Source organism: Sarcophilus harrisii, chromosome 2, assembly GCF_902635505.1.
Source record: "Sarcophilus harrisii chromosome 2, mSarHar1.11, whole genome shotgun sequence".
NCBI lineage: Eukaryota > Metazoa > Chordata > Mammalia > Dasyuromorphia > Dasyuridae > Sarcophilus > Sarcophilus harrisii.
The window spans coordinates 327,746,782-327,771,833 of NC_045427.1; the positions used below are offsets into that span (position 1 = coordinate 327,746,782).

At 36.1% G+C, this 25,052-nt stretch overlaps 1 long non-coding RNA gene across 4 annotated transcripts in view; it reads right to left on the reverse strand.

Annotated features, from left to right (window-relative positions):
- Nucleotides 1–25,052, reverse strand: part of LOC111720629 — a 157,652-nt gene that overhangs the window by 13,634 nt on the left and 118,966 nt on the right. For 3 of the 4 annotated variants that reach the window (XR_004232041.1, XR_004232042.1, XR_004232040.1), the window contains exons 4-7: nt 23,900–24,003; nt 18,794–18,870; nt 2,109–2,292; nt 1,424–1,794 (exon numbers count right to left, since the gene is read on the reverse strand). This is a non-coding gene — a long non-coding RNA (uncharacterized LOC111720629). Of the gene's footprint in view, nt 1–1,423; nt 1,795–2,108; nt 2,293–18,793; nt 18,871–23,899; nt 24,004–25,052 lie in introns of those variants that run through there. The other variant, XR_002770239.2, reaches the window with a different exon arrangement.

The window sequence follows — 25,052 nt, forward strand, 5'->3', positions numbered from 1 at the left end:
TTTTCATGCTCATAGACTCCTTTCTCTTCCTGATTAATAGTACCAGTTTTGGAGGGAGAGGTTTTGAGGTGGTAGTCATGCATGTAGCCATAATTACATTAACAACCAATGAGAATCTAAGCCAGTCTGGCATAGACATGTACTCCATGGGCTTGATCACAACCTTCTATTATTGTAGTTTATCCTTTATTTTTTGAAGAAGAAATGACATCATGAGGATGATGTCTTGGCATGAATTGGATTTAATGGAGGCAGAGTCACACAGTTGGCAGTCTCTCTGTTCTAGCATCATCAGAGAACAGTGGCAAAACACAAGTCCAGGTGACTGGTGATGGCTTGGGATGATGTGGATCCCCTTGCTTTTTTCATGTCTAACCACGTTCTAAACCCTCCCTAGCACCTGCTGCAGCTATTCATGGCCATCGGAAGAAATTGTTCCAAACAAACAAACAAAAAAGAAATGCATCCATTTTGTCAAGGGGAGTCATCACGTATTTGGGGTCCCCTTCCTTCACCACAGGCTTGTTGGTTCTCACCCAATTTAGCCTGTCTATTGAAACAGTTTTCCTGGGGTATGGCTGCTGTGTATGTGATAGCTTCTTAGAATCACAGGTGAGAGCTGGTGGCAGATAAACACCAAATGTGGATGAGCAGCCCCAAAAAGGACGATATAAGCCCCCACGTGGGAAATGCTAGTCCTTTCTGAACATCCCATACAACTTCAATTCTCTTTAGGAGCTTGTTCAATCTTTACACAAAGTTAGGGCCTTCTCTCCCTTCTCTTATAGAGCAGTTGGTATAATTAGAACTCTCTGAGTCATCAAAATGGCTATTCAGCAATCGCAGATATTCAAATACAGTAGTCTCTGAACACTACCTTTAACATATAGGGCATCCCAAAAGTCTTAGTGCAGTATTAAGCCATTAGATCTTGACTTTGGGGATATAATTTGTACCACAGAGGGCTCTGTTGAGATTTTCCTGTTCTTCCGTCTCAATCCCATCTGCACAATGTTCTAGCCAGGATTCAGAGTCCTTTGTTTGGTGGGGGTGAGTTTCTCTTCAGAAAAGGACAATAGTTATCCATATTGAGTCCCTTGGATTAGGGCTAGTCGGTATGAGAACTGACTTTTCAGGTCCCTTTCAACTCTACATTTCTGATCTTAATTCAGTCTAAATTCAATCAACATTTATTAAGTGTCTGCCATGTGCAGAATATAGTGCTAAGTGCTAGAAGAAATTGAGTTTAGGCCTACCCTGCCTTCAAGGAGCTCTAGTAAATAGAATATATAAAATAACTATAAAATAAGCACTAGCTATGTGACCAACTCTGTTTGCTTAAGTTTTCTCATCTATAAAATGAACTGGAGAAGGAAAAGGCAAACCACTCAAATATTTTTGCCAAGAAAACCCCAAATGGGGTCACAAAGAATTGGACTCAACTGAACAACAAATGATACAGAAAAAACCCACGAGGTAAACATTAATGGTCTTTTTAATCCCTATAATAGCAGGATGGATCATAGATTTAGAGCTGGAAAGGACTTTAGAGGTTACTTGGTCCAATCCGCTCCTTTTGTAAATGAAGAAACTGAGTCCCAGGGAAAAGTGGCTTGTCAAAGTTCACATAGATAGTAAGTGGCAGGGACAGTTTTGAACCCAAGTATTCTGACCAGAAATCCAGCATTCCATTGCTTTAGGCAGTGTCTTGATGGCAGTGTCAACTTGTCCTAGTATTAGCTGGTTATCATGTTGTTCCAGTTAAGAAGCTCAGTATCAAAGTTCAAGTTGACTCTGTTAATCAAATGGAAAAATTAAGGTTCTGTTGCTTTGTACACAAGTCAGTTGGGGCTGGGAGTTAGTGATGACACTAGCTATAGAAAAATACATTTGCTTTTCATCAGCCAATCAATCAATTAATTTTTAGAGGAGTACCCCATCTCCATATCTATAGCCTTATGCCATCCCATCTTTTTAGAGGAAGACATGGCAGCCCTTCTATCCATAAGGGCTGGTGTTTCTTGGATATGTTGTGAGGCAGCCCATGAAGGAATGGAGAGCAGACCCTTAGGCAAAGTCTTGGAGGACTTTCCACCCCTGATGCTTACACAGTGTGTCATAGACAAGGCACAACAAGGCACATGTCTCCTTCTCTGCTGGAGGATCTAATCTCCCTTCCTCCCGACTCCAGGAAATACGTGGAGGAGTTCTCTGGGCCTCCCTTTTCCTCTCCGGGGCTTCTGTGGTAGCAAAACAGCTAGGGAATAAGCTTTTCAGGAGAGGGTTTTGAAACTAGAGAAAAAATTGAGATAGGTCAAAATCAAGAGAGAGAATCTCCTCTGCTTCATTTTTTTTCCTTTAAGAATCTCAAAGTACTTCACAAAGAGTAAGTTTTTGTTTAATTGCTGGAAGAGCAAGACTCATGTGCTTTCTTTTTAAAAAGTAATTGAATAAGTCATTCCTCAATAGATCAATAGTCAAAGGATATGAACAGACAGTTTTCAGGTGAAGAAATTAAAGCCATCTATAGTCATATGAAAAAAATGTTCTAAATCACTATTAATTACACAAATGCAAATTAAGACAATTCTGAGGTACCATCTCACACTTCTTAAATTGGCTAAGATGATAGAAAAAAATGTTAAATGTTGGAGGGGATGTGGGAAAATTGGAACCCTTGATGCATTGTTGGTGGAGATGTGAAATGATCCAACCATTTCTGGAGAGCAATTTGGAACTATGCCCAAAAGGCTATAAAACTGTGTATACCTTTTGATCCAGCAGTGTCTCTACTGGACCTGTATCCCAAAGAAATCATAAAAGTGGGGAAAGAACTCACATGTACAAAAATGTTTCCAGAAGCTCTTTTTGTAGTAACAAAGAATTGGGAAATGAGCGGATACCTATCAATTGGGGAGTGGCTGAATAATTTATGGTAAATGAAAGTAATTGAATATTATTGTTCTATAAAAAATGATAAACAAGGTGATTTTAGAAAGATCTGGAAAGATTTACACAAACTAAGGCTGAGCAAAAAAAAGTAGAATCAGGAATGTATCATATACAATAATAGCAAGATTGTGTGATGATCAACTATGAAAAACTTGGTTCTTCTCAGTGGTTCAGTGATACAAGAAAATCCTAATATACTTTGAATGGAAAATGCCATCTGCATCCAGAAAGAGAACTATGAACACTGAATATAAATCATTACATGCTATGTTCATTTTTTTCTTCTTATGGTTTTTCCCTCTCATGGTTTTTCTCTTTTGTTCTGATTTTTCTCTACCAACATGATTCATAAGTAAATTTTAAAAAATGAATGTACATGTATAACCAGGGAAAAATTAAAAAGTAATTTTAAAAAGTAATTGATATTGTTTATATCACTAATATTTCTTCCCCTTCCCCTAATTTAGAGAGTTATCACTAGGAACAATTTTTTTTTCTAAATGAGAGGAAAACAATACAGTACAACAAACCAAGACATCAATAACAGTATATGCAATGTTCTAAACTTATAATCCCCCACCTTATTAAAGAAGAAAAGGAGGTACATTTTCTCTATTCTTTTTCAGAGTCAACATTGATCAATAGAATTAAAAAGCATTCTGTTTCAGATATATTTTTTCCCCTTTCCATTTCTTGGTTGAAGTCATATCTTACGTTATTATCTTGATTTCTCTTTACTCTGTATCAGTTCATATAAATCTTGCCATGCATTTCTAAATTCTTCATATTCATTTTTTTCTTATGGTACATTCTGTTTCATTTTCAATGAGAGCTAAGGCTGTTATTTAAATTCATTTTAACAATAAATGGGTAAATGAATAAATAAATAAATGAAAGAAAAAAGCATCTAATAAGTATTTACTATGTGAAAAATTTCTGGAAATACAAATTCAAAAGTGAAGCAGTTCCTCCCCTCAAGGAGCTTACATTCTAATAGGAGAAGACAATAGTGTGCAAAAAAGTTTCTTCCAGGGAAGAAAATTTTAGTCTAGACAGTCACAGAAATGATGATTTGATCCAAAGGAGAGTTGATTAATACCCTTTCCAGGAGCAATGTTAGTATTAATTTGCTTACTATGGCCAGGAAAAATGCGGAAAAGGGAATTGAGAAGAGGGCAATGGTAAGATAATTGAGGTAGAAAGTTATATGGAATATGAAGGATGATCAGATCTGGAGCCAATTAGACAAAGTGAGCTAAACTTCCAGCAAACATGGAAAGTTCCAGCCAAGTTCAGTTCCCTGACAACTATGATCAGACAAAGAAAACTTGGGTGCCATATGTCAAGAAATCATTAAAGAAAATTTCCAAGGTCTATTATAATTACAGAGCAAATTAAAAATAGAATCCATTGTTCACCACCTTAAAGACACCTTAAATTGAAATACTCAGAAATGCCATAGACAAAATCCAGAGCTTCTAGGTCAAAGGAAAAAAAAATATAATCAGAAAGAAAGAGTTCAAGGACCTAAGAACCATAGTTAGGATCACATGCTGGAACTATGATAAAGGAAAGAATTTAAAAAAAAAAAAAATAAGGAAAGGAATTCTTCCTTATACCACATCAAAATTGGGGGGAAAAAACTTACAACCAAGAATAATTTATCCAGCAAAACTGAGTATAATTTTACAAGGGAGCAAAACAGATATTTAGGGAACTAAATCAAGCAGTTCATTGGGGGTGAGAGAGAGAGAGAAATGGAAAATGAAAGAAAGATAAACTATTTTTTCCTATCAACAAAGTGTCCCCTGGGGGCTGAGCTAAAACTGTAATCTTCAATTCCTGAATTAAAATTTTGTGTCACTGGACTAAACTCCTTTAGACTAGGGAACTGCTGAAATTCTTCTGCTATTTAAAGTTCCCAAAGTTGTGGTTTATTTGTTTGATTAACCAACTCTGCTTTTTTCATTCTTAACCCAATCAAAGAAAGTCTCATCTAAAGGTATAGAAAAGCTTGTTTATATACTATGTTCATTAATTGATTGATTGTTTCTGTATCTCAAAGCATTCTCACCTGATAAAGGTGAGAGAACATAGAACATCAAGTTAATTGAAGGGGGAGGGGCAGGGAGTGGAATGGAACTCGATTCTCTTATGCATGAAAAAAAATTAAAATCCTAAATAGAATTTCAGAAATGTTAGATACAAGAGTATAATGATGGAATATGTTATTTCTCAGTTTTTCCTGGCATCTTTACAAACAAATTGATCCTATGTTAAGACTATTAAACATGTACTTCACTGAAAATAGCATAATTAAAATTTTCATCAATAAGAATCATTTGAAGAAAGGCATCAAACTGAAATGGAAACTACTAAGTAATATAACCCTAAAAGATGTGAGTTAGTCAAAGAATAAGTTAGATAAATGAGAGATAATTTTATTAAACAAAATGGCAACAAGTTAGAGAACATACCAGAACTTTTGGGATGCAGCCAGAACAATTCTTAAGGGAAATTTTGAATCTGTAAACACTTTCATTAACAAAAGAAAGAATGTATCAAAGAATAGAGCAAGCAATTTTAAAAAACTAAAAAAGGAACAAATAAAAAAAAAAACTAAACCAAAATTCAAAATAGAAACTCTGAAAATCAAAAGTATGATAAATTCTAAAACAAAAATTTGTTTTTTAAAAGTTTAAGAGTCTTTTAATATCCCAATTGGTATGTCAATAAAAATTTGGAATGATAAGCAAAACTAGGACTTTAAAAAAACTAATGAAAAAGAAAAAATTAGCTTATTTGATTAAGAAGAGAGAAAAACACAATTGCTAAAAAGAAAATTCATAACAGATGAAGACAAAAAAGGAAATTTTTAGAAATTACATTTTCAAATTAAAGGCCAACAAAACTGATAAATGTATGAGTATTTACATAAATATTAAGGATGAGATAAATTAAAGATAAGAGATAGAGAATTTAAATAATCCTATCTCAGAAAAAGAACTTAAATGTGATCAGTTAACTCAAGGTTTTGGTGTTTTTACTCCTTTTCAAAAAGAGCAGGCCCAGATAAATTTACAAATGAATTCTATCAAATCTTTAAAGAGCAATTAATTCTAGTATTATAGAAATTGTTCTTAAAAAATCCAGATGTAATAGAGTAGATAAACTGGCAATGACTCATTCACCCATCAAGTTAACTCAGTCCCAAAGAAAGAGGTCTAAAATCAAGAGGATTTACTCTTTTCAGGAACTGGGGGTATGGTTCAAAGAGGGCTATTACTGATGTGGTTGGTGAAGCAGACAAGTAGCAAGACAAATGATAAGATGGCCTCAGTCCTTAGAGATGAGATTTATAACTTTCATTCCAGCTCTCTTATTACCAGCCTACTATCTAGTCTCAAAGGCCACCATGTCTATTTCCAAATATTAAACTTGCTCTGAAAATAAATGTCTCATCTATGATGATGTAACTCTGAGTTTCTGCCCATTCAGCATTCTTAGGATCTAGGAAAGTCATGGCTAGATACTTTCCAGAGATTAAGCTAAACAGGGCAAGAATAGGGCCTCCAGATATTGAGGTCATTCAATGTAAAGAAGAATTTCCAGTTGGGAAAGTACGACTTCTAAGTGAGATAAGACAAATGGTTTTATCCAAGAGTATACAATTTGTTGTTTAAAAAAAAAAAGTTGGAATGAGGTGATTTAGGCCAATTCCAATAGACTTATACCGAGGAAAGCCATTTGCACCCAGAAAAAAGGACTATGGGGACTGAATGTGGGTCACAACATAGCATTTTCACTTTTTTTGGTGTTGTTTGCTTGGTATTTTTTCCTCTTTTTTTTTTCCTTTTTGATCTGATTTTTCATGTGCAGCATGATAAATGTGGAAATATGTTTAGAAGAACTGTACATGTTTAACCTATATTGGATTAGGGAATCCAATCTATCTAGGGATCTATCTAGGGAAGGGAAGGGGAGGGAAAGAAAGGAGAAAAATTTGGAACACAAGGTTTTGCAAGGATGAAAGCTGAAAACTATCTTTGCATGTATTTTGAAAATAAAAAGCTATTATTAGAACAAAAAACAAATATTAGCTAGCCCTAGTAGATAGAGCATTAGCCTTGGAATCAAGAGCACCTGAGTTCAAATAAAGTCTGAAATATTTACTAGCTGTATGGCTCTGGGCAAGTCACTTAACCTGATTGCCTCAAAAAAATTTTATAAGTACAACCAAAACAATATATGAAAGACTGTGTGGTATATGATATTTAGAGTACTGGGCTTGAATTCAGGAAGAAATGAGTTCAAGTCTATACTCATTAGCAGTATGATCTCTAAGAGGCTGAGGGCAATTGAAAAAAGTTCCCACATCAATGAATCACAGATCCTTCACATACACACTCCAAAAAAAGCATTAATATATAATCAAGTCAAAGATTAAGTATATATCCAGATCCTAAAATTGAAAGCTTTTACATTTTGATTATTAATAATAGCTAAAAATAATAGTAAAATAATAGCTAAAATAGCTAAAAAAATTAAAAATAGCTAAAAATAATAGCTAAAATAGCACATACTATATGCTGGACACTATGCTAAGTGCTTTATAATTATCACCTCATTTGATCTTCATAATAATCCTATGAGATAAGTGTTATTATTATTACTATCCTCATTTTACAGATAAGAAAACTGAGGCAAACCGAAATTAAGTGATCTATCCAGGATCACACAATTAGTGTCCGAGGTTAAATTTGACATCAGATCTTCCTGATTCCAGGTTATAATAGACATTTTAGCAAAATAAAAGCAATAACAATATATTTACTTTGTCACATTTCAAATATGTCTGTGTTGTTTTCCTACATGGTGGAAGGTTATTTCCAGTTTTTCACTATTACAAATTCAGAACAGATATAAATATTTCTGAATAGTCAGATTCTTTTGATTCTGCCTGCAAGTAGTTTACATCCTATTTGGGGTGGGGAGTAAGGAGGAAACAAACAACAGTCTTTTAATTTTTATTCCCAAAGTCCATTCTAGTCTATCAAATTCTACTTTCCCATCCTTCCTTCAACATCCCCCTCCCATACACACACCATGAATCCTCTCCAAAGAAAATAGTGAAGGAAAAATGACAGCCAAAATGGATATCTGGCAGCATTCTCTACCAATAATCTCCCATTCATTATCTGTTTTCCAAGACCCAGATTGGTTACTGAAATTAATCCAAGACTCCTGTTGCCTTATTTTTATTTACATTTCCTCAGTCACCGTGCAGCCCCTATCACTGCTTACTCAGCTCTGATTCAATTTGCACATTTCCCTCCCCCCTCTTTTTTTTCTGAATAAATCCTTGTCCTTTCTTAGGGAGTGAGAGTATTCCATTACATTCATTGTACCACAATTTGTTTATCCATTCCTCAGTTGATGGGAACCTACATTGTTTCTAGTTTGGCATTTTCTTTTCTTTACTACCGCAAAAAGATGCTATAAATATTTTGATATGTATGGGATCTTTCTTTGATCTCCATGGGTTATAAGCCCTGCTGTGAGATCACTAGGTCAAAGGGTATGAATTTCCCTTTTTCTTAAAAATCCAAAAAGAAAATGGTTCCCACATACTTAAACGTCTCATATGGCAACTGCCATCCTACAGATAATCTCCAACTGACTTGCATAAACCAGCTGTTAAGTCCAAAGCATAACTAGACAAATATTAAAGGGAAAGTCCATCCTATCTTCTTGGGATACTTAACATTGATGTCTCAGCATTCACAGTGAAAGAGAGAGGTGGGGGGAAAGGGAGTGTGAAAGAGAAAAAAAAAGAGAGGAGGGGGAAAGAGAGAGGAAACGAGGGAAACAGAAGGCTAGAGAGAAGAGAAGAGAGGAGTAAAGAAAAGAGGAAAATGAGAAAGGAGAGGAGAAGAGGAAAAAAAAGAGGGAGGAAGGAGGGAAAGAGACAGAGAAACACAGAAAGATAGACAGAGAGGACAGACACATCTTCTTATATGCCCAAGTATTTATGTACTTTCTATGTACTAAATGGGCAGCTAGATGATCCAGTGGATAAAGTGGTGGGCTTGGAATCAAGAGTACTCATCTTCCTAAGTCCAAATCTAGCCTCAATTAACTAGCTATGTGACTCTAGGCAAATCACTTTAATTAATAGGCACTTATAAGGGCCATACTGGCTAAAAAACTCAGTTTACCTAGACTGCAAAGGACCCCCTAGGAGGAGTAAAGGAGAAATGAGGGAGAGGGGAGTAAATGGCAAAGTAGATAGAGACTCAGGAAGAGTTGTTTTCCTGAATTCAAATCTGGTCTCAGATACTCACTAGCTATGTGATCCTGGCCAATCACTTAACTCTGTTTGCCTCAGTTTCTTCATCTATAAAATGAGCTGGAGAAGGAAAGGGCTAACCATTCCTGTATCTTTGTCACAAAAACCCCAACTAGGGCCCTGTAGAATCAATCAGACATGACTAAAACAATTAAATAATAACAGAATACAGAGAGGCGGTGATAAATAAAAAGGCTAGAAAGGTAGATTGGGCCAGGCTGTAGAAGGCTTCAAAGCCAAATAAAAGAGTTTATATTTTATGCTAGAAGCAATAAGGAGTCCCTGGAGCTTATTGAGGAAAGTGACATAGTCAATACACCTATATTCAAGGGAAAAAAAAATCACTTTGTCATTATATGGAGAATGGACTGAAGTAGAAAGAACAAGATCAACTTGACAGTGTTTTCAATAATCCAAATGAGACTTGACCTGAGGTGGTGTCTGTGTATGTAGTTTGAAGGGAATAGGGTTTTTTAAAATAGTATTTTATTTTTCCAAATACATAGAAAGGTAATTTTTTTAAAAAGGCAATTGTTGACATTCACCTTTGCAAAACTTTGTGTTCCAAATTTTTCTCCTTCTTCCCCCCCCCCCCCCCCCAAGACAGCAAGAAATCCAATATAGGTCGAACATATAATTTGAAGGAAATAGATTTGACAGGTATGAAGATAGAGATGGCAAGACCTGGCAAATGACTGGATTAGCAGGGGGAAGGAGAATGCATTGAGGACAAGGTTGGGGAACTGGCAGGATGATGGGATCCTTAAGTGAAATAGGTGATATCCTTTGGTGAAAATAAGTTTGAACAAGAGGTAGGTTTGTAGAGAAGATAATAAATTCTCTTTTGGACTTGATGAACTTGCGATGTCCTTCTATGGATCATCCAGTTGGAAATATCCATAAATTAGTGACACAGGAGAGAGAATAGGTGATAAATACATAGATACAGGAATCCTCAGCATAGAGGTGATCTTTAAACCTCTGGGAGATAACAAGATCACCATGTGAGAGAATTTAGAGAGAAACTAGAAAACTTCATAGCATCGTGACTCCTCACTATCCTAATCATAGGAGGAAAATGTGGTTCTTTTAAGGAGAAATTTTCATTTCTTTTAGTTTATGGTCTTTTTTATAGTTTGGAATAAGAACTGAGCATTTAGGTTAGTAGGCTCTTCAGATAGTCAAGGGAAGCTGATGGATTGCTTTTGAGTTCTCAACTGTCAAAACACAGATCAGAGAGATTTTTTTATTTTCTGCCAAGTTAGAGAACATAAATATCATAATCCTTGATGGGTTCCCTTAGAAAAGGGGGAATTTTGGCCCATTTTAATGAATGAGTTTGAAATCAAGTCATTTAAAGAGTTGGCCAAATCGGATTTATGTGCTTCTTCCATGCAGGAATCACGCCATGTAAAAAAAAAGTTTAGGACCTCAAATCTTCCCTATACATGCATAGATATGTATATATGTGCATATTTTCTCATGTGATCCTCACAACAACTTTAGGAAGTATTATCCCCATTTTACAGATGGGTAAACAAAGGCAGACAGAGATGAATTGACTTGCCAGGATTACATCTACTTAGCATCTGAAGCTGGAATTTCATGTCTTCCTGACTCCAAGTCCAGACCCATTTTGCCATCAAACCATCTTTCTATAATGTATTGTCAAGAGAGAAAGGACCTTCGCTCTTTAATGGCTTTGCATCACTGGGCCAGTTTGCCATGCTACTTATGTTTGTGTGTAATGACCAAAGAATTTTCCCTGCCACTCTTGAGAAAATAAGGCCATGGAAAGGAATCAGCCGGCCTTCATCCTCAACCCAGTGGAAGGGGAGGAGGTCTGGAGGCCCCAAGGACTTCAGCTGAGTCTTATGACTCGCCACTGACTAATCAGGGGGAGCTGGTGAATTAGAGGATGTGGATAAATACAAATCACAGCTCTCTGTGTGGCCTTTGACTGTTGTCCAAGAGGCAGCTAACTCAGATTACCCTAAAATGCTGCTACAGTATAGCTGTGCCTTGGGAGGGCTCCCATAGCTACGAGGGGCTGGAGAATTAGGGAGATGGAAGCCCTTTGAGGGGCACAGAAAAAAGTCAGCATATTCTATAAAGAGATTAGGGCTAGAGACTGGACCTATTGGTATAATATAGTCCCAAATATGGAAACTCTCTCTACTAATTCATGTCTTTCTTTATCATGTAGACAAGGGTGTCAAATAGTCACCACCAAATTATCCATAAGGATCCCTACAAACTCCCTATTAACTTAGAAAACATATATATTTATATTTTAACATGTTTATATACACATTCATATATTTCTTTACACATGTTTATATTATACTTATATATATTATATGCTTATATGTTGAATATTTTATATGATACATTTATGTATTAATTTAGATTTTTATTAATATAGAAACACATTAAAATCAGATAGGAATTACATTTTAATCTTGTCCCTGCTGCTACACCTTGGAGTATCGTAGGTGAAGGGTTTCATAATTCTGATCTTGGAGACTTTATTAAGCCAAAGAGTTAGGAGACGTGTCCAGAGTCAGATAGCCAGTATGTTCAAAGGTAAGACTTCTAGGTCTTTCTGATTTTGAGGCCCACTCTTTATCCCCTTTGCCATGTGGATTCTTTTAAAAAGGATGGAAGTAAAAAAAAAAAAAAAAAAAAAAAAAAGAGGAAAAATTAGTGCCGGTAATTTTCAGAATCAGCTACTTTTGCCAAAAAAAAAAAAAAAATCTGGTTCAGTGTGTCATGGAATGATACCAGCCAACTGCCTATCAACATGGAGATGCAAATCAGATGCAGCAGGTGGTAGACAGAATGGCCATTCAGGAAAGGAAGAAGTAATCATCTTTCTCTGCTGGACTTAAATTCAGCCTTAAAGAGACCCAACAGACTTGCCACCTTGGCCACTGCCACCCCAGGAGCTCGAGGCTGGCTCTTCCTCGTGGCCAAGGCCTACGAAGTTGGCATCTGCTTATGGCAAAGTCATCAACTTCCAGGCAGTGCTGTACAGTGCACAGAAGGCATATCTTGGAGTTAGAACGCCTCTGGACAACTGATTTAGTGTGTTTATATATTAAGCTACAGGTATACTAGCTACATATTGCTGATTAAGGAATTGACTTGCCAGGATTACATCTACTTAGCATCTGAGGCTGGATTTTCAGGTCTTCCTGACTCCAAGTCCAGAGCAATGCCCATTTTGTCACCAAACTACCTTTCTATAATGTATTATCAAGAGAGAGAGTACTTTGGCTCTCCTTTAATTTTTCAATGCTATGGGGATAATTAATTGTCTATTTTGTGTTAAAGAAAGGGATAGATATCTTGGAAGACATGTAACATAGTTTTGCTAAGGAGTTTGTTCATTTGAACAGAGCTAGAAGTTAATAATTTTATTATAAATAATATATGCGTTGCTTTAAACTTTAACTAAGATTGCTTTAAATTGTTATTCAATATATTTATGTACCCATTCCAGAATTTTTAACTTTAGATAGAACTGTCAACTTTATATGAATTCATTTTTTTATTTGAATACATCTTATTGGCTTCTGATTTCTGTCTGTAGTTGTAGATAGGTGGTACAAGTGATGAATATTGGTGATAGGTAAAATTGTGAATTACCTAGTCTAATAAAAAATTGCATAAGGTTTGAGCTAACTTTCATGATATTACCTGTTTATCAGTGTTTTGGAGATTTGTTTTGATATCAGTTTTGTAGAAAACTTATACAAGTGAACTGAGCTGAAAAAGAACAGACCAGAGCCACAGGACTGCATCCTGTGCAGGATACATCTACTTTTTCCTTTGCATCTTTTATCTGTAAGGTTTCCTTTCACATTGTTTCCCCTCATAAGTTTCAAGAAACTTTAATAAAGTGTTTTTCTTTAGTCTAAAAGAGATGGCCAAATGACCATTCTTTTTTATAACCTACTGACCTTGTTAATAAAATGATTAAATTCCCCCCCCCCAAAAAAAAATCTTGTCTCTGATACACCCTCTGTAAGACAATTAACTTTTCAGGGTCCTCATTAACTCTATTATCTTAAAGAGTTTCAGAATTTATATAACCCTAAGTCATCAACAATCATACACATTCAGGCCAGTTTTTTGAATGTAATGAAAACTAATATAGTTTGAGGAAAAGGACAAATATCTAGAATATAAGCTCTTGACGAGTAGGAATTCAATTTTAGTAAATATCTGTTAAATGGAACTTATACATATATATGTATATTACATATGAAAGTATATGGAGAGGCAGTTATCAGTACATGCGAAATAATGTAGCAATTAATTAGTAATACATATAATTATAATTAATTAATTAATGATTTGACCTCATTGCTGGAGTAGACACAGAATACAGTTCAAGTGGTGAATCTTAGAAACATTCAGCAGGATGATTTCAGAGAGGCCAGGAGAGACTTAGATGAACTGATGCTAAGTGAAATGAGCAGAACCAGGAGATCCTTGTACACCATTAACAAAAAGACCATATGATGATCAATTCTGATACACGTGGCTCTTTTTACCAGTGAGATGATTGAGGCCAGTTCCAATGTGATGAAGAGAGCCATCTGCACCCAAAGAGAGGACTGTGGGAACTGAGTGTGGACCACAACATAGCATTTTTACTTTTTGTTGTTTGGTTGCATTTTGTTTTCTTTCTCATTTTTTTTTCCCTTTTTGATCTGATTTTTCTTGTGCAGCAAGATAATTGCATAAATATGAATGCATATATTGGATTTAACATATATTTTAACATGTTTAACATATATTGGATTATTTGCCATCTAAGGGAGGGGATGGGGAAGGAGAAAAAAATTTGGAACACAAGGCTTTGCAAGGGTCAATGTTGAAAAATTACCTATGCATAATGAAAAAAGGAAAAATTAAAAAAAAATAGAAATGAATCTTAGTGGTCCTTCAGTTTGAATAATTCAATCCCGTCTATTTTATTCAGGGCTTTCTTCTCTGGCTCCCTAAGAAGTCTCTAGTTTCTAGTTCTAACCTGCCCTTATTTTCAGACAAAGATAATAGTAATTATTCATGTTTCCCTAGACCTATAAGTCCACCTCAGTTCAGATAAATGTGCTGTTCAGTTGTTTCAGTCATGTTTGAATCTTTGTGAACCCATTTGGGATTTTCTTGGCAAAAATTCTTCAGATCATTTTACAGAAGTAAACAGGTTAAGTATCTAAAGTCAAATTTGAATTCAAGTCTCCCTGACCAAGCCTGCTCCATCAGAAAATGTAATCACTTTTAAATGTATTAAAAAGATATTTATTGCCCTTTATGAAGTATGAACTTCTTCAGTTGGGTGAAGGAAAGAATACCTAACCTAATGCATTATGCCTCTGAGGGCTTTAAGTAATTGGATGAACTTTGGCAGATGATCAGTCAAGTAATGGTTTGATTAAACAGGAGAGGATTCCTAGGTTTGGAAGTTGAGGATTCTACAGTTAGAGCCAGGCCTTGAGAGGTAATTTTTAGTTTTGGTGGAAGTGTTAAGATCAGATCTGATGTTAGCAATCAGTTCAAGTTTGATTTGAGGAAGAAATGAAATATTCTAAAGTCACTGAATAGTGAACAAAAAGGAAGTTTGCTTTTCCCTAATACAAAAAAGATATACAACAAGAATACAACAACACTTAGCTACCATAGATGTACCTCCCTACACATTTATATATGGAAATGAGCAAGATAGGAAATGGTAAGTTGTGTGGTCTTCAGATATCCATCAACCAGGAGAGGCCCAGATACATCACTTATTTGTGGACTTGTTATGTCCTTAGGTGAACAAGAAGTTGATCAAGGGAGATAGGGGTTAGTCAGGTCTTGGGAAGAGTTTTGTTGCCTTTGAGGGAGAACTAATTCCTGTTGTCCAGAAACAGGTGAGGAGGGAAAGAGGAACCTTTCATAGAAGAAAAGAATTTTCTTAATTAGTAGGAGACAATACATTCATTTAGGAGCATGGTGACACACCAAAGACAGATGCAACTAACTAGGACAATCTTTCTTTCATTCACAAGTAGCAATGGCTGTTTGCACCACAGAATGCTGGCTATAGACTCAAATTAGTATTTTCAGGCCATAAAACACTAGGAGTTGGGGATTATGCCTTTGTCACAGATGTATCTTACATGTGTGCCTCCATTGGACTCTTAAGTTTGAGCTTATTTTCCCCATAGCCTGTGCTTTATATTTGCAGAATTTGTCCCAGGATCTAAGAGAAAATGTCTATTTTAACTGCGCCCACCATACAATGTTAGTAAATGCCTTTGCTAAAGTAAATTGACTACTCACTGATTGTTAATAGGAAGGACATTGGTGTGGGTTTATGAATGATAGTACTAGAAACCCAGTCTCTTAGGGACAGTCCAAGATCCTTAAAAGGAAGTAGCAATTGCCTTTTTGGAGACCCCAAATTCTTTGAGATGGGAAATTCGTCTCTAAGGGCCACAGGAAAAACTGAAGATAGAATATCATGAATGAGAATCAGCATGTAGTCCAATTTGGCTAAACTAAAGAATACGTGAAAGAGAATGTATAATGGGCCTGGAGGAAAATAGGGTGAAGGTAGATTGTGAAGGGCTTTATATTCTAGAGAGTTTCCATTTCATACAATAGTGAATAGGGAGCCACTAGGGCTTCTTGAGCTAGACAGTGCTGTGACCCAATCTTTGCTCACTTTGACAACTTCATGGATGACAGAAAAGATAGGAAAATCCTCCAAAAAAAAAAAAAAAATAGGGTATTTTGGAAATGAAGTAGGTTTTTGAAGAAAAATATTAGGGGCAGCTAGTTGGTCAGTGGATAGAGGACCAGCCCTGAAGTCAGGAGGACCTGAGTGCAAATTTGACCTCAGACACTTAATACTTCCTAGCTGTGTGACCCTGGGCAAATCACTTAACCCCAATTGCCTCAGGGGAAAAAATGTATATATATGTATGTATGTATATACTTTTATTATATATATGTATATATGTATACACACACACACACACACACACACTTTTATTTTGGACATGTTGAGTTTAAAATGTCTATGGGATATCCAGTTTAAAATGTCTAATAGGAAGCTAGTGATGCAGCAATGTAGTCCAGGAAAGAGCAGGTATCTCTCTGAGAATTATCACATAGAGATAAAAACTGAATTAACTGAAACTGATACAATTTCCCAAGTTAGAGTATAAAAAAGGAAAAGGAATCAGGAGAAAGCCTTCAGGCATACTCATGAACACATGGGTGGGAGGACATGGATGATGATCTCATTAAGGAGATCAGGAAGAAGTCATACAATTAAGAGGAATGTCAAAAAAAAATAGGATGGTCAATTCTACTATAATTTTGGGGTTCTTTTAAATATGAATTTGTTCCAATGTGATCAATATACCAGGAAATAATTTGGTTCAACTCAACTTTTCAATTTATTTATATATATATTTTTTATTTAAGCCAAGAGAAATAGTGAGAAAACTGCTCCACTTTCCAAAAACCTACAAGCTGCCATCCTTCTGATACATCACTTCCACACCAATAGAAAAAAAAAAAAAATTGAAGCTTTTTTCAAGATAAAATGCCATATTTATTGTATATCTTCTGGCACATTAGGGACTAAAGGCAGAGTGGGGCTAGTCCACATGAGCTGTACTCCACTTCCATCCTCTCATAACAAAGATGGGGTATACCAAAGCCATTCTCTCACCCCTAGCCATTAACTTTGTAGAAGCCTGGGTGTGGGCTGAGCATGAGCTTTGTACACAGTCACTATTTTTGTTCAGTCATTTTTCAATTGCTTCAGACTCTTTGTGACCCCTTTTGGGAGGAATCTTCTTGGCAAAGATACTGGAGTAGTTTGCCATTTCCTTCTTCGGATCATTTTACAGATTATTATCTGTAAAATGATCCTGAAACAGGGTTAGGTGACTTGCCCAGAGTCACAGAGCTAATAAATATCTGAGAGCAAATTCCAACTCAGGAAGTTGGGTTCTCAGTCCAAACTCAGTATTCATTCCACTGCTTCCAGGAACTATTTACTGTAGGACATGCATGTTTTTCAACCGTTTTACATGTATAAAATTATGCTACTATTTTTTACTAAGTACCTATCTTTTTTTTTAATGTGTTACAAAATTTTTTAGTGCTGTGCCCTTAATTTTCCTCATAAACCCTGTGATTTTAACCTTAAAAAGAAAATATAAGAGGAGATGTCAAATGCTTCAGACCAATGAAGAAAGTTGAGGACTGAGAATGAGTATTTTAATTTGATCACTGAGAAATCATCAGTAACTTTGAAGAGAGGAATTTTAATTTAATGGGAAAGTCAGGAGCCAGATTGTAAGAGACTGAAAAGTTAGTGAGAGAAGTGAGAAATAAACAAATATAGATAACTTTTTAAAGAAATTTGGATGCAAAAGAGAAAAAAATGTCTCAAAGGTATAGTAAGCAACTTGGAAGCATAGTAGGATCAAGCAAAGGATTTTGTTTTGTTTTCTAAGGAAGAGAAGTGTGATGTAGGCAGCAGGGAAGAGAATGAAGGTTAGAAAGAGGTTATGACTAGTAGTGCAATATAATGGTATCCATGGGAGGGAATACATAGGATCAAATAGAGAAAGGCTGGCCTTAGTGAAAAGAAACACATCTCTTTTTCAGAGGCCTGAGTAAAGGAGGAGAGAATAGGAATTGATTTCAAGAGGTTTGGAGCTGTAATAGAAGGGAAAAGAGGGATCTCAGAGTAGATGGCCTCTTTCTCAAGAAAAGTATGAAGCAAGATCCTTTGAAATAATAATTATGAATTGTTATTGTTGTTGTTTAGTCATATCCAACTCTTTGTGACCCCGTGGGTCATAGCACTCCAAGTCCTTCTTTCCTCTGCTATCTCTCAAAATCTGCCCAAGTTCATGTTTATTGTTTCCATGACATTATCTATCCTTCTCATCCTGTGCCATATATAAAAAAGTTTATAAATTAAATAATTTTAATTAAATAACTGGAAAGGGCTTAGCATAGTGCCTGGCACATAGTTTATAAATATTATATAAATAATAATAATTTTAATAACTAATGTTTCTATACATTTATATTGGCAGGGGAATAATAGTGTTATTACTGATAATGATAATCTTAGATATTTTTCTAGAGTATTAAAATATTAAATGATCTGTCAAAGATTATATACCAATATGTAGAAGAGGAATAATAATATTAGCAGTAATAATGATAATAATAATCTTATATAATTTTCTAGCCTGAAAAGTCAGTGACTTGCTTAGGGGTTTATACACCAATATGTGGCAGAGGGAAGCTCAGTGTACCCTGTACCTATCTGCTAGTCAAGATTAGATAAGATAAAATTGTATTGGACCCAGTCAACTCAGTTGCACCATTTCCTCCCAAAACAGCAGCAACAATATTAATAGCTTGTGAGTGACCACACCAATTAATATCATACAATTGTACCTTCATGCAAACGGGAAGGGCTGGGACAGGCAGCACATAGTGGAATCCCACAGTAAATCTGACTTCCTGTGAAGATTCTGGATAGAAAAACAAAAAAAGGATCCAACCAGCATTTCCTGTATTAACATGTACTGTCATTAGATGAACAAGTAGGTACAGTCATGAGTCTCCTGGCCTAGGTTAGTGATCCCTGACATTTAGAGGCAGCCTAGTTCCCATGCTGATGCAGCAGGCCTGAAGCAAGGATCCATTTCATAATCTCATCTCTCCTGATGCTTTTTTGCATAATACACTACCATTTGGTTCCCACATTACAATCATGGTATTTATCTATGCAAATCAGAAGCTCATAAAAAAAAATACCGCCAATAGCCCAACCCTTCATTAGAGTATAATGTAAAGAATATGGACACACCCAGGGTGGTGAATGAGAGACTAGACAAAAAGATATTTGTAGGTCTCTCCCATCCTTCCCAGGCCCCACCCCCTACTCCAGTTCCTACTGAGTCTAACCCTGTTACTTCTCCAGTCTATGCAATTAGAGAAAAGAGGTATACTTTTAGGAGCTAGGAAATGGTTTGCTGGTGGGGTTGTTATTCAGTCATTTCAATCTATGTCTGACTCTTTGTGGTCCCACTTGAGGTTTTCTTGGCAGAAATACTGGAATGGTTTGCCATTTTCTTCTATGGCTCATTTTACAGATGAGAAACTGAGGTAAACCGAATTAAGTGATTTGACCAGGCTAGTAAGTGTCTGAGGCTGGATTTGAACACAGAAATTTAAGCTTGCCTGATTCCAGGTCTAGGGCTCTGTCTACTGAACCACTCAGCTGCCCTAGGAGATGGTTCCCCCCACTTTATTTCACAGATCTGCTGAGCCACTTCTGCTTTGGTCAGTCTCACTTTTGGTTGCTTCTACATTTATCTCATTTTTCCCTTAGGTCAAGCCTAGCGAATGTCTTCTTATCTTTGGTGTTTGAGATGTTATAAGGTTAAAAAGTTATTCTTGTTATTCATTTGGGTAATAATGTGGGCTCCAACTTACTGCATAGTGAGGTGTAAGGCTGTGATCTGTTAGTAATATAAGGTTTATGATCTTTCTTTCATGGATGTAATGTTTATGTACGCCAATATTTAATGTATGGGGTGTTCAAGAAGCCCCTTGGGCTTTAGAGTTTGCTGAGCCCTTTCTGGGGCCACTCATTGACTTTTGGTGTCCACCTGGTATCCAACTCTCATCTATAACTCCAAAAAGCTTCCACAGAAATCACACCCCAGTAAAACCATCTTGGCCATTGGACTACACCCGATTGAAGCCTCAAAACTATCAGTGAATTAGAGGGGTGTCTATCCCAAGCATGGGAAGACTTCTCTCTGCAGAATGGGTGCTTGAGAATAATTTGCTCCAACATCCACGAGCAGAACATTGTGAAGTGCTTAGAACTTAGTGGGACACTATAGAGGCCAAGGTCATCTGCATCCCAGGTCACTGTCAGTTATCCTTATTTTTTGCCTTGATGCTGGACTTTGGTGACAGTGGGGGAAAAAAAGTAAGGCTGCCTACTTTGTGTAACTCTGCCTCACTTAAATTCAATTCACAGGCAAGTCAAGACATTACCCCATGATGTCACTGGTCTTTTTTGAAAATGAAGGACAAACAACATATGCAGTCATAGTGCAGAAAACTGGACTGATACTCTAGTCTTAGTTCCACTTAGTATCCCCTCTATGTGCCTCAGCTTTATCTGTAAAATGGGGATAATTGTGCTTCTCACCTGACAGGGATGTCATTATAAGGACAAAGTGAGATGAATATCTATAAAATACCTGAAGCATCTTGGAAGAAAATTGCTTGATAACTATTAGGTGGTGATAAACTAAATAGATAGTTGGTACCTAAGATAAAATTCACCCTAGATTATTCTGTACTTCAGAAAAAATGCTAAAAGAATCAGACTTACCTTCATGTTTAAAATGATAGCACAAAATCATTTGTTCCAGTTTTCCAGTAACTGACATTTCTCCATGGAAAATTCTCTGATTACAGGAGTGTTGTGTTAAATGTTTAACAATTGGCCAGAAGGAAAGCAGAGGTAGAAGAAGCACGGGAGATGAACTTTTACCTTTAACCTGCATTATTGACACTCTCTGAAGCCCAGACAAAATATAGATCGAGCCCTGATTTGTAGCTTGGCCCAATTCTGATATATAAATGCTCAAATTCTGATATATAAAGGCTGAAAATTGAGAGTAGATAAGTAAAGAGGCACAGAGAGAGACAGAGAGAGAAAGAGAGAGACAGAGACAGAGACAAAGAGAGAGAGAGAGCGCATTTACTAAGGATTAACTTGCACAAGATATAAGGCAGCTACCAGGCACTGGAGTCAAGAAGATTTGAATAAATATTAACTCTAATATATATATATATATATATATATATATATATATATATATATATATATATGCAATATACACATATATTGCTAATCTAATATATGTATGCAATATATATGTGTGTGTGTGTGTATGTATATGTATATGTATATATTGCTAAGTGTCCATTGCAATTCATTTCTGTTTCCCAGGTGGCTCTGAGACTTTGAGTAGGTGCTGATCTGAATGATCAGAAGGAGATTCTACACCAGAAATTCCTTAAACCAATAAAATCACAGATCTAGAACACAAAAGTGCAAGGCAACATTCTAAGCACTTAGGATATAAAGATAGAGTCAACAGTTTGCCTTAAAGGAGCTTATATTCGATTTACATTTGAATATATAATAAGGTTGGGATACAGGAAGACATAGATATAGAGAGTTGTAAGAGACCAAAACCTCAGAGGAGGTCCAGATTATAGATATATTGAAGCCCACAATGGCTAAGGTCACCCAGCTATCAGTTCAGGTCTTCTGACCACACAGATCTTCTGTTTTCTCCTACCAAACGGAGACCAGATTAAACCACTGGCACATACTTTTTAACGGGGTTATATTCAAAATCCAGGTCAGAGCCTGCAAATCTAGTGTTTACAGGAGATCTGTCTTTTCTGGGGGTCTTGGAAAATATCAGGTTGACACTGGTTTGGATGCTGGGACTTCTGAGAAGATAATCTATCAAAAACAACTGATCATGAAGTCATGATAGCTAACCTGCTAGTCCCTACACATCTCCTAGCATTTTTATCAAATTACAGTTTGGCTTTGATATAAAAGATAACCAGCAACCATTGCAAATGTTTGAGAAAAAGTTTGATGCCATCGACAAGAGGATAAAATTCATTGACATCAATTTTATCAGTGATAAGGAATAAACTGTCAAAAATCACTGTCCCAGTGTCCCAACTTCTTTAGGGAGTGTTATAAAAGAGATCATTCAGCAAGAATATGTCAGGGGAACACAAGCAGGAATAAGGTTAACTCATTGTTTTTTGGTTTTTTTTTTTCTGTAATAGATGAAAATGAGCTTGAAATTTACCTCTGGGAGATCTAAAACTATATTATAAAGCAGTGATTACCAAAACCATTTGGTATTGGCTAAGAAATAGACTAGTTGATCAATAGAATAAGGTAGGTTCACAGGATAAAATAGTCAATAACTTTAATAATCTAGTGTTTGACAAACCCAAAGACCCCAGCTTTTGGGATAAGACTTCACTGTTTGATAAAAACTGCTGGGGAAAATTAGAAATCAGTAAGGCAGAAACTAGGCATTGACCCACACTTAACACTGTACACCAAGATAAGATCAAAATGGGTTCATGATCTAGGTATAAAGAATGAGATTATAAATAAATTAGAAGAGCATAGGATCATTTACCTCTCAGACCTGTGGAGGAGAAAGGAATTTGTGACCAAAGAAGAACTAGAGTTCATTATTAATTACAAAATAGAAAATTTTAATTATATCAAATTTAAAAGCTTTTATACAAACAAAATTAATGCAGAAAAGATTAAAGGGAAGCAATAAACTGGGATATATTTTCACAGTCAAAGGTTCTGATAAAGGCCTCATTTCCAAAATATATAGAAAATTGACTCTAATTTATAAGAAATCAAGCCATTCTCCAATTGATAAATAGTCAAAGGATATGAACAGACAATTTTCAGATGAAGAAATTGAAACTATTTTCAGCCATATGAAAAGATGCTCCAAGTCGTTATTAATCAGAGAAATGCAAATTAAGACAACTCTGAGATACCACTATACACCTGTCAGACTGACTAGAATGACAGGGAAAGATAATGATGAATGTTGGAGGGGATGTGGGAAAACTGGGACACTGACACATTGTTGGTGGAATTGTGAGCACATCCAACCATTCTGGAGAGCAATTTGGAACTATGCTCAAAAAGTTATCAAACTGTGCATACCCTTTGATCCAGCAGTGTTACTACTGGGCTTATATCCCAAAGAGATCATAAAGAAGGGAAAGGGACCTGTATGTGCATGAATGTTTGTGGCAGGTCTCTTTGTAGTAGCCAGAAACTGGAAACTGAATGGATGCCCATCAACTGGAGAATGGCTGAATAAATTGTGGTATATGAATATTATGGAATATTATTGTTCTGTAAGAAATGACCAGCAGGATGATTTCAGAAAGGCCTGGAGAGACTTACATGAACTGGTGCTGAGTGAAATGAGCAGGATCAGGAGATCATTATACACTTTAACAACAACATTATATGAGGATCAATTCTGATGGACGTGGCCCTCTTCAACAATGAGATGAACCAAATCAATTCCAATAGAGCAGTAATGAATTGAACCAGCTACACGCAGGGAAAGAACTCTGGGAAATGAGTGTAAATCACTATATAGCATTTTTTGTCCGCTTGCACTTTTTATTTCCTTACAGGTTAATTGACCATTATTTCAAAGTCCAATTCTTCTTGTGCAGCAAAATAACTATATGGATATGTATACATATATTGTATTTAACATATACTTTAATATGTTTAACATGTATTGGTCTACCTGCCATCTGGGTGGGGGGAAGGAGGGGGAAAATAGGAACAAAAGGTTTTTCAATTGTCAATGTTGGAAAATTACTCATGCATATATCTTGCAAATAAAAAGCCATGATAAAAAAAAAAAAAAAGAAATTTACCTCTGGGGGTAGTGAAGAGTACACTGGACTCAAGAGTCACAAATGACCTGGGTCTGTGTTCTGGATCTGCCATTTCAACCCCTTTTGAACTTAAGTTTCCTCACCTGTAAAAGGAAACAGATGGACCAGATTTCTTTGAGATACCTTCTAGCTCTAAAATTTTTATAATCTCATCATTTGAGATGTTTAATGTGCTACCTATGACAGAATCTTTATTTCTATATCATATGCCTTGCAAATTCAGTCCTTTTCAGGGCTACTTATCCACCTTTGGTGTCTACCTGTCCCTCAACTCACCTGAGGTTCCAAACTATAACATGTGCAGCAAACATACTCTGAGAAACTGTTTCATCAGACATGGTAAACCAGGTTGAAAGAAACTATCAGTGAGATGGGGGGTATCTGTCCCAAATGTGTGAAGACTTCCCCTTGGCAGAATGGGTGGATGAGAATGATTTAGTCCAACAGCTATACAAACAACTAAAGTAGGTTGCTCTGGAGCACTTAGAACTTGGTCATATATCAAAGAGGCCAAGTTCATTTATTGTATTCCAGGCTAGTCATCCTGACTTTTTTTCTTTCTTTTTTAAAAAAATAATAATAGCTTTTTATTTTTCAAAATAAATGCAAAGATAGTTTTCAGAATTCACCCTTGCAAAACCACATGTTCCAAATTTTTCTCCCTTCCTCCCTTTCTCCCCTCCCCTAGACAGCAAATAATCCAATATAGATCAAACATGTGCACTTTTTCTAAACATAGTTCCCCAATTCTGACTTTTTTCTTGCTACTGGATTTTGATGCTTCTGGAGGAGTGAAGCTGACAACTTTGTGCAATTTTATATCACCTAAATCCAATTCATGTGCCAGTCAAGACATCATCCTATGATGTCATTGGTTCTCTTTGAAAACAACAACAGCATGTGGCCCTCTCTCTAGCTATCATCTCTCTACCTATCTCCTCACCACACAAATCTTGGACTCCATGCCGAATCCCAGTAAAACCCAACTAGATGATCCTTCAAACTATTTCCTGGCTATCTCCATACTACGTTGCTTGTTCTCTGGTCCTTATCTGGACCTCTCCCCATCCTTTTTAGCTCTCTTTAAGTGTTGTCTTCCCTCCTTTAGGATGTAAGCAACTTGACTCAGAGA